At 38.8% G+C, this 10,501-nt stretch overlaps 1 pseudogene; it reads right to left on the reverse strand.

The window, feature by feature from the left end:
- Positions 1 to 6,982: 6,982 nt before the first annotated feature.
- LOC148723329 (uncharacterized) lies at positions 6,983 to 10,212 on the reverse strand (annotated as a pseudogene).
- Between the last annotated feature and the right edge of the window lie 289 nt (positions 10,213 to 10,501).

The following is a 10,501-nucleotide window of genomic DNA, read 5'->3' on the forward strand; positions in this document are numbered from 1 at the left end:
GTTGACAGATTGATCATCGAGCGGGAAATGCAATTGTGGTGCTGGAACAGATTAGTATTGTTATTACGTCATTAATTTGTTTTTCTACCTGGCACTCTGAAAACAACTTGGTCTTAAATCTCTGCCTGATGACTTGAAATGTACTAATATGAGATGGAGCATTCCAAGAGAGAAAAAAATCGAACAAAAGCAAATTCGAGACATTCTAGTTAAGAAACCTAAAATAAAGGCAAATTATTCAAAGTTGTACTGTTGTCTCGATGACGTCCTCGGACGTCGAATCGGGATCCAAAGGCAATTCTCGAGTCCCATTACCTGTTAAAAGAAAGATTGTTCTATTAGTTGTTACTATTCTTTATAAAACATTTCGAAAAAAGTTGAGAGATTACAGCAAAACTTGCGATACTTACTCGTTGTTGAGTCCGCCATGTTTGTCTTATCGGCGCTCACATCGCGAAGTCAAAACCTCTTCAAAACTCTCTTACATTCGTCAAAACTCTCACAAAAGTCATAGTATACTAAACACTGGCGATAAGATATTCCAGCTGTAAAAGAAAGGGATTGGGATTGACGTTAAGATCACTCCGAACGCTATTGAAAGACACGCTTCGATACAAAAATAACAGCTGGTTGTCATGCAGTACGGAAAACAGCTTGCCAGTCAGCATGGCGTTGCAATGGGGAGATCGGTCACGTGATCAGCTCCTGCAAAAGGCCTGTTAAAACAAGATAAAGGACTTCCCACAACCACAGTATTCCGATTGTCCGTCTTAGGTTAAATTGGAAGTTGTGGCACACCAAGGTCTCCCGGCTGGTCTATCACCCGAACAGTCGGTGTATTGTCTGGCACTGTACTCCAATGGAAACACACACCACTTCCCCGATTGCAGGAGAAACCTGCCTGATTGTTTTCAAAGTCAAAGAAAAAAAGACTGGTTAATAATTACCCCAAGTGTGGTTTGCTTTGCAGCTGACAACAAATTAATTAAATATACCTTGCGTCAGACTTCTTGGAATCCATAGAGCCCACGGTTTTTTTTTTCTTTCTTTTTTTTTTTTGTTTTCATTTTTTTATTGATCATAATGGTTTGTTTGAGCTGTGTGCGAGGGCATATTTGCATGCATGCTCTCTTGTTGTTAAGTTTCCTGTTATACAAAGTTGATGTTATCCCTTGTTGTGAGTGGTGTTTGCGTATATCCGTCGTTTCTTTTGGGTTCATCTTTAGCGGCATTCAGATTTGTGGCTTAATGCTCTCTTCCTGATAGCTTTAATGTAAGGCTTCCTGTTTTGCATTGTTTACTCAACTTTTCCATTATATTGAGGCGCCTACACTTTTTGGATTAAATTTCATATTTTCAGAAGCGGGGTTGAAATATGAAACTTTATCATATTATAACTAGACACTTTTTTTATTGTTATTACTTTTAATCCTTAGTTAATTTATTTTAATTGTACTCACTTGCAGCTGAGGAGGCAGTCACCAGAGACAAGGTGAAAATGACAATACTTTGAAAAACAAAGCAAACCTGGCGACCACGCGGCATTTTCAATTATGGACTGTTTCAATTCTCTAAGAAAAAAAAAACAACAATCCATAAAAATAGAATACAACCCTTGATTAAGCTCTCTCCAGATTTTTCGACTGCACGAACAGCATTAATAAAATGGAGGATCCCAATTGTCATCTGTTCCTCTACAGCCCCCAACTCCACAGAGAGTTGGATGCCGATTAAAAGAAGGCTACAAAAATTGTTAAAAACAAAACAAAAAAACCAAAACATTGCTTCTCTTAGTATTATCAAGAATGACCTTAATTCTGTCAACTTACAGTATTAGTATAACATCCAAAATCCTACTTCGCAGTTTCGCAGTTTATAAATCTTATGATTCCAGGCTGTTGCTCTGATACGGAAATAACTTTTTCAGGGAATTTCAATTGCCAGCGAGTTTTGAGATTGATAAGGAAAAAAGCTGTCATTGAAAGAAACACGATGGTGTTGATTACGCTAAAATACTGTAAATCATCTTATCATATGAAAAAATAGCCTATTCAGTGTTAGGTCAAATTCGTTCCTTCAAATTATCTGCCATAGCAAATTTGACAGTTTTGTGGATCAATTTATGTTCCTGAGAAACCGAGCTCGATATACATTTGGCGTATTCGATTACCATTCTTGTTCGATAAGCAAACTACGTCAATCAATGCTGCCCTCTGGGCACGGCACTCGAAATTGAGTACAACGAGCACGTTAAAAAGCGATTATTTGAGGAATAGAGAGAAAAGCGCATAGAATAATTCTTCAAAGATATGCAGTTTATTTTACAATTTATTACTACATCATCACGTTGCTGCTGAACTGTCTTCAAAATCAGTCCATGCCGAAAACCGGATGCAGACACTTAGAATATTAACTACCGCCCATGATAAGTATGTATTGATTTTAGCTAAGAATGATCTGTGCATTAGAAAGGAGATTAAATTCAACTGTACATATGCGTTTTTGACACAAAATAAGTTGTAGCGTTGGAATATTTGCATATTGGCCGAGTGCATCAGTTGTTATTTTTTTAGTGTTTATTAACTGAGACCGTGCACTTAACCTACAGCTGTTCACTCGCTCTGGTATACATAATTAGGCGTTTAAGGATTAAGTTTGATTACCTATTACCTTTTTCATGACCCAAGTCAGTTTAATGCTGTGGTTTTTAGATTAAAAATAATACTTAAAAATGCAGTGAAAAAATAAAGTAACGTAGATCCCCCTAAACTGGCTTGTTGGTGAAATATCGTGAAAGAACTTTAATAATGTTATTTATGTTTTCCACTAACTAAATAATCTTAAATCACACGTAAACTGCACTTTCCGAGCCATGTTTACTGGGCAGGGAGACAAAGGAAACAAGCAAAAGTTGGAGTAAAATGGCTGCAGGCCTTTACCTGCAGCCGTGTTTTAAAGTGCACCTAAACCCAAAAATTTTTTTTCGCTTAACGAAATAAGCTTATTTTTTGGAGTATTTCTGTGCAAAAATTTTTTAATTTGCTTAAATCTTTAATTTTCTGTGCCTAGTCAAAATACGGAAAATCGGCCGCCATCTTGCCCCACGACCGAGTTTAAAGAGGAATGGCTCTAGCGGATAATGTGACGTCAAATCGAGAACACGAAAGTCTGCTTTTCACACATTTTCACTTGTTTGGGAAGGTTGTGGTCGATATTGTCCGAAATATGCCGACCAGGTGTATTGTATGAGGAATGTATGAAGCGTGATACCCTCTTGCAAACTTCGCACGTTGCTACATCCTCCTATAACACACTTAGTCGGCATATTTTCGGACAAAATCGACTACAACCTTCCTAAACAAGCGAAAATGTGTGAAATGCAGACTTTCGTGTTCTCGATTTGACGTCACATTACCCTCTAGAGCCATTCCTCTTTAAACTCGGCCGTGGGGCAAGATGGCGGCCGATTTTCCGTATTTTGACTGGGCACAGACAATTGAAGATTTGAGCAAATAAAAAAATGTTTGAACAGAAATACTCCAAAAAATACGCTTATTTCGTTAAGCGAAAAAAATTTTTTGGGTTTAGGTGCACTTTAATCAAGATACAATAAATTGAATAACAAGAAATCGTTGCAAATTCTGACAAAGAGAACAGTGACTACTGCCCAGTGAAGGTGAGAGCAAATTAATCGCCAAAGCAAAATGACAAATGAAATCATTCTGCAGCCCCACCCGAGCAAAATGCAGCAAAGAAAAACAGACACCTCAAATAATTAGGGAATAAAACATGAGACGGTGGCCCCTGCTAACAGCCCATGAACATTACTATTCACAATCGCATTGAAACCATGTAAGAATCGTACGCACTCAGAGATCAAATATTCAATAATGACAAGGCTGTCACCTTTCGAACAGCCCATATACACTAGAACATCGCAATGTATAATCAGAAATAAACACTTGATAATAATATGTACAAAATCGAGAGTATAACTTTAAATTAACGATATTCAATGAGACAAACACGAGACTGTTACCCCTGCTAACAGCCCACTTATGTAACCAAATCATGTATAATCATCGGAAATTATTTTAAAATATTTGATGAAATAACAGTAGATACCAATGGCAAAGCAAAGAGACAGATAGTAGTGGTGCCGCCCTATATCAATCCTTACCATCCCAGTATTACATTGACTATATAGCTCTAGACATAGGACTGATCACCCCTGTCAATCAGTCAATAAAGTCTCTAATGTTAATTGATATCATATAAAATGTATGTCAAATATTTAAGATCATGAAGTTAAGTGCTTGCATACCAGAGAGAGAAGTGACTGATCACCCCTGTAAATCAGTCAGTTTCCCCTATATTGAGGTATGAATGCCAAATTAAATTAATGTTGATCAACTAAATTAGGTAGACAACGAAGGAATCCTGATATATTTAATAAATGCATCGGATTGCCCTCCCCCAGAGTACGAATTTGAGAATCAGAAAATCCCCTGTCTGCAGCATAAGAGGCAGCAGCGATACGAAAACTGTGACCTTTATATCGTGCCGAGTCAAGACCGCAAGATTTTACAGCCCACGAAAGCTGTTCAACAAATAAATTACGATTGATGGGTTTTCAACAATCAATGAAAAGTGGACCCGGTGCAGGACCCCTGTGCTTCAAGTAAAGTAAGACTGACTCAACTGGGCAATGAGATGGCTGGCGGTTGATGACAATGGAAAAAGGGGGGCTTATTATAATTGTGTTTGTGATCAGTGAAAGTAAGTGTGAGTGACATGATCTTTCCCGTAGATTCAACAAGTTGAGTCAATTGACATAATTGAATGGGGGGGAGGGGCATGCTCCCCGAGTGGGTGCAGTCATCTCACCAACTCGCAGGAACGCATAAAAGGCTAATGAGCACATAGCACTGAACTGAACTTTGGTAAAATTTGGGCAAGAAAAACTCTCAGTCGAATCAATAAGTTTATGAAGAATAGGTAATGTAATCGGTAATCTGGGATCAATGCGTTGCCCCTTCTTCCTATATCCTTTTAGCATTTTCATAATGAAAAAACACTTAGATGGGTCAGCCTATGGGCTTCCAGTTCCTTAGCAATTTTGGCATTCGCAACAGATGGATTTTCCATGGCAAAAATCAAATTATTGGAATCACTGGAAAAATGACTCCCTTCAAAGTGGATAGAAAAACCATTTTTAAAACCACGAAAAAGAGATTCAGATATGGTTGATTCATAACCTGTTAAAAGATGTTTAAGCCGTTCCGGATTTACTGGGATCGGAAGACTTAGTGTTGGGGCGATGGGATCCACGAAATGCTGTTTTGTTAGAGGATGGAGACCTGGCAGTCTGGGGGGTGAAGGCAGTTTAAAGCAATTGTGGCTGTCTGCACAACTGTCACAATGCCCGCCCTTGTGAAATTTGAAACAGTAACCAGTAGGGACTCAACTTCTGCTTTACTGAAAAATGTATAACTGGCTTGCGATTATTCGCAAAACTAGACTGTGCACGTAGCCACAGTTCGCCATGTATTGTTCCCCATGGCATAGAGGAAGACTGTGATTCACGTAAGAATTTGAAATTTTCATCATAAAATCTCCTGTCGTGTCCCCGGCTCTACCAGATCCCTTCTTATTTCACCATACTTCATCAAACTTGGTGCTTCTCAAGGAAACTTACCGGTATAAACACGAACGAAAACCAAAAACCAAGAACTCCATTGATCAATGGTAAATATTTTACGCGGTTTAGATGCTGACTCCAAACATAAAGAAGGCGCACCACTACCATCGACCGCCTGAACAGCAATTTTAAACTTGTTTTCAAAATTCGGATTTGAAAGTAAAACCCCCAAAATCAATAAACTCATTTGCCCAGATCTTGGCCCGCACTGTATCGGAATCTTTACAGTCAATTGGTAAACTGCAGGAGTGGAAAATTCTCCCTGGAACAGGGTTTTGCTCGCTTGCCAAGGACTATCTGACGTGAAATACTGAGTGCTCCACCAATGACTTGGTTTTGTTTTGGGGGTCAGCAACTTCCTGGGCTGGTTCATGTCTGGGAGGCTGCTCCTCAGAGTTCAATGGTTCTGGATTCTGTGGTTGGAGGCGGCGAGTCACCTTGTCTGCCACTCTGCTGACAAGGGTTTCAATTAAAGCAGGGGGGGGGGGTCGTCAGTGCTGGGCAAGCTGTGGTTTGATCAATTTCCACGTTCAAACTTTCATATACACGCTGCCACTTTTCCTCTGACTCTTTATTGGTCTCAGCTGGCCGCTTGGGAGGCATGGTTCTATAGAAAAACTAAACACTGCAGAATCAAATTTTCACCGAAAAAACTGGGGGAGACCATGTCAAGACAATAAACTGCTGACGCAGAAGCTTGATAAATAAAATGTGAGTACAAAACTGTTACCTTATTATAAACACAAATCCTCCCAGTTTAAAACCGCAAAATAGGGGAACAAAAGTGTTACTCCCTATGATCAACCTCAAAATATTGGGACTAAAGTGTTAGCCCAGGTTGCAAACGAGAGCTGCAAGGATCAAAAATTGTCACCCTTGATATAAGCATCAAATTATGGAGGCAAAACGGTTAATTACAATTATAGACAAAAGGAATATGGGGACAAAAATGTGACCCCAGTTATGAACAGTTAAATAGGGGAACAAAACTGTTAACCCCAGTTGTCAATAACAGGTAGGCGGGGACAAAATTGTTAACCCCAGTTGTCAACGATAAGAAGATGGGGACAAAAATGTTAACCCCAGTTATAAACATTTAAACAGAGGAAAAAAACAGTCAACCCCAGTTGTCAACGATAAGGAGATGGGGACAAAAATGTTAACCCCAGTTATAAACATTTAAATAGGGGAAAATAACTGTTAACCCTAGTTATAAACATTTGAATAGGAGAACAAAACAGTTAACCCCAGTGAGAAAATAAAGTAACGTTATAGATCCCCCTAAACTGGGTTGTTGGTGAAATATCGTGAAAGAACTTTAATAGTGTTATTGAAAATGTCTGCCTCTCCTCTCTAGTCTCACCACATATGCTCATTGAGGAAAAATTGCAAATCATAATTCCTGACGCCTTTCCTCACTTTAACTTTGTACTTAAACCTGGACCAAGCCGACTCCACTTCTTGCGTATGCACACCAGTAACCGGGTCCACAAAATTAGCGGCATGCACTACAATTGGGTAGATCTGGACAGTTGGTCCATGGTCTCTTAGGTTGAAAAAAGCCCCCTAGTCATGACTGTGGACTTTTCCTTCGGGAAGCAAAACCCTCTGCAGGATGGGTGTCAAACTGGCTTTATCTCTACACTCCACAACTTCGAAATACCCTCGCCTGTTGAAACCACGCCAGACACCCAGTTTTCTCTTCTTGCTCTTCGTCCTCGGTTTCCCTGTATAAATAAAGATAAACATATATATATTATAAATATACTTATATAGATATACTTATACTTATATAGATATACTTATAAATATATAGATAAACTTATCCCACAAGGAATATCACTTGGAGAATTCACTTTTGCCGTGTGCTGGAGTTCTATGTTGTCCGAGTCAAAAATTTTCACATTTGAACTTCTATACGGTCTTTGGAGAATGTAGAGTTGTTGTACTCCGTGTCACTCGATATGTTTTATTAGTATACATAGATAAGCTTCACCAAAGTAGATAATTCCTTCAAAATGAAATGTTACCAAAATTCACAAGAAACTCTTCTAAATATGAAGTATCTTTTAAACAACGTTCAGTCTTTGACGCAAGTACGGCATAGTAAGATCCATAAACTACACCGTTATGTCCTCTTCCCCATGTTTCCTAGCTCATTGAAGTTTTTTTACATATCGCTATCATCTTTGCTTTGTGGTTGAATTTACTTTCGTCCACTTTTGCCACGAAAGGAGCTCCAAAGGGAATAATGGGATACTGCTAGAGGTCCCATATAACCACGTCTCTTAGCAACTGACACATTTTTGATATTTCACTGGGATTGATCTTCAGCATGCGTGCTGCCGTGGCTTGCCTCTCGTCATTTGACCACAGTTACAAGAAGACCACGACTTTCCCTAGTGGTAAGGAATTAGACCTTAAACTTCTCTTCTTTCTGCATCCTCTACAGAGCCTTGAACAATGATTAGTTTATCGAAAAGATGGATTTTAAAAATGTATCTTGAGCTCTAGTTGATGTCTACTATGTACAAAATGGCTCGTGTATACATCTTTTTCTATTATATATTATGAACATTTATTCTGAGACTGAAATCGAACATGTTGTGAAGCTAATCTATCAGTACGTATAGCGAATTCTTTAGTCGCATTTTCCGTGCCTGGTGTTCTGGTATTAGTAAGTTTACATGATTCATCAAGTTTTTCAAGAATTTTATTTAAGAATGGAGTAACGTTTTGATCGCTGAGCGCCGAAAAGTAAAGAGAGGTCAAAACCTGGACCAGAAACACGTTCATAGCTCACCATCGCTGCTTTATCACTTCTTACTTCACACCTGAAAATAAAACACCTTAACCCTTGAACCTCGCATTCCTTATTAAAACAGTTGGTAGCTATCGTTTGAAGTCAGTTTTCGGCTTTTTTATTTAGATATTTTAATTGGCCAATATCTGCTATATCATAAATATTTTAACTATAACATTTACCACTGATAGCCATCGACGTGATCTGCATTTCGAGCAGAAATAACCAGATATAGGTTACAATTTCCACAAAGAAGCGGACTTAGCAGCAATCCACTACCTTGCAACCTTATAAACTCTCTTATGTCCTCGTCTGCCAATGCTGAGATTTCCGGTAAATTCATAGCCTCGGGTTGATCACAATTATCGTGTAGCGTGAAATATTTGCTGGACTTTTTCCAGGGGAGTGGCGATTTTTGAGGTATTCGGGAACAAATTTTTGCCGCTCGAATAGACTGAAGCTTCGGCTAGGAACTAATTTTTGCGGTTTTTTTTTTTTTTTCAAGCAGCACGATATCAACAAGAAAGGAAATGTAGTATCTTTAACTTTTATAAATCTATGTGATGATTAATAACAATTCCCATAGGGCAGCCTTATCGTTGCTCCAGAAATTGTTCATCACCTTGCCTGTAACAGTCGATCTTGGGGGACCTCAAGAATATTTTGTCCTGTAACGCTTACCCTGTCGGAATTGTTAACTATTCACATGAATGATGTCATATTTTTTAATAATTTTAGCTAAAAACCGTGGCCCCCCAAATATTTTCTCACCTTGCCTTACGCGTTTAAAATATTTTCACAACTTCGCCTGTTCCTGTTCGTAAGTCCGGCCAAGCCCCTATGGTCATTGGCTCCCGTAATGGCAACTAACTTTGGCTTATAAGTACCGGTGTTTATTAATACTTGTAAAACTCCCTAAAAAAGTCTACGACAGGTAGACGAAACGCGTCGGAGAATAAAGAAGTTTTACAACTACTGTTCGCAGAAGTGCTGCTAACTAGGTCATATTTAAAAAATTAAAACATTTTTTGGTAGACTGATTGGTATGTCCTGTTCTGTCATCTTCATTCCGGATATTATTGATCTTGCGACTAAAGAATCCAGCTATGTCATCACCTAGAGCGCGATCATCACGATAATAAGGAAAACAGAGATTAGTCGTCGGCGCGAGGTGTGCTTTCATTCCTCTAAACGGCTTTCCAAGATCACAGCTATTGTCATCTACAAAGTCGGTACAAAATGTTTTCCGTGCGTTATGTATAATAGGGACGACATAATCTCTCTTTTTCTTGAGATTTAGGAAGTCCGATGTTAATTTGGTTCTTCGTCAGGTCTTTACTGCTTTATATCTTTCAGCTGTCTTTTCCCCACTGCGATCTCCTCGTTGTACCAGGGAACTTACGGCCTTGTCGTTACCCTCTTAGTCTTGATTGGTGCATGATGGTTAATCTGAAGGAACTCTGTTTTTCCATAGTTTTCAACCAACTTGTCCAAATCGTCAGGGCTACACCTTTCACTGTAATCATTACTACGCAACTCAGAAGAGGCTTGATTGTTGTGAAGATCAGCCGTGTTAACAGGTTTAAGCTTTCTATATGTGACAATTTTGACTTTGGAGACAGTCCTTTTAATCCTAAGATCACAAACATTTGAGGCATGATCAGAAAAGTACTGGTGCACCCTTGGTAATTTTTGAATGATAGTGCTTGTCTTAAATATATGTGACGAAAAGGAGGAAAGTATCAGAAAAGTACCGGTGCACCCTTGGTAATTTTTGAATGATAGTGCTTGTCTTAAAATATGTGACGAATCCGCGCCACAAAGGTGGGTGCCCCCTAACACAAACAAAACACAGAACATAAACGAGTCCGAGAACACACGCCACAATACAACTAAACGTAGGCCTAGAGATATTTATTATGCTAATAAAACAATAAAGCGACTAACAATAACGATAATACAATGATCTAATTAATTTACAGGAATACGCTAACTTA

This window comes from Stylophora pistillata, chromosome 9 (assembly GCF_964205215.1).
Source record: "Stylophora pistillata chromosome 9, jaStyPist1.2, whole genome shotgun sequence".
Lineage (NCBI taxonomy): Eukaryota > Metazoa > Cnidaria > Anthozoa > Scleractinia > Pocilloporidae > Stylophora > Stylophora pistillata.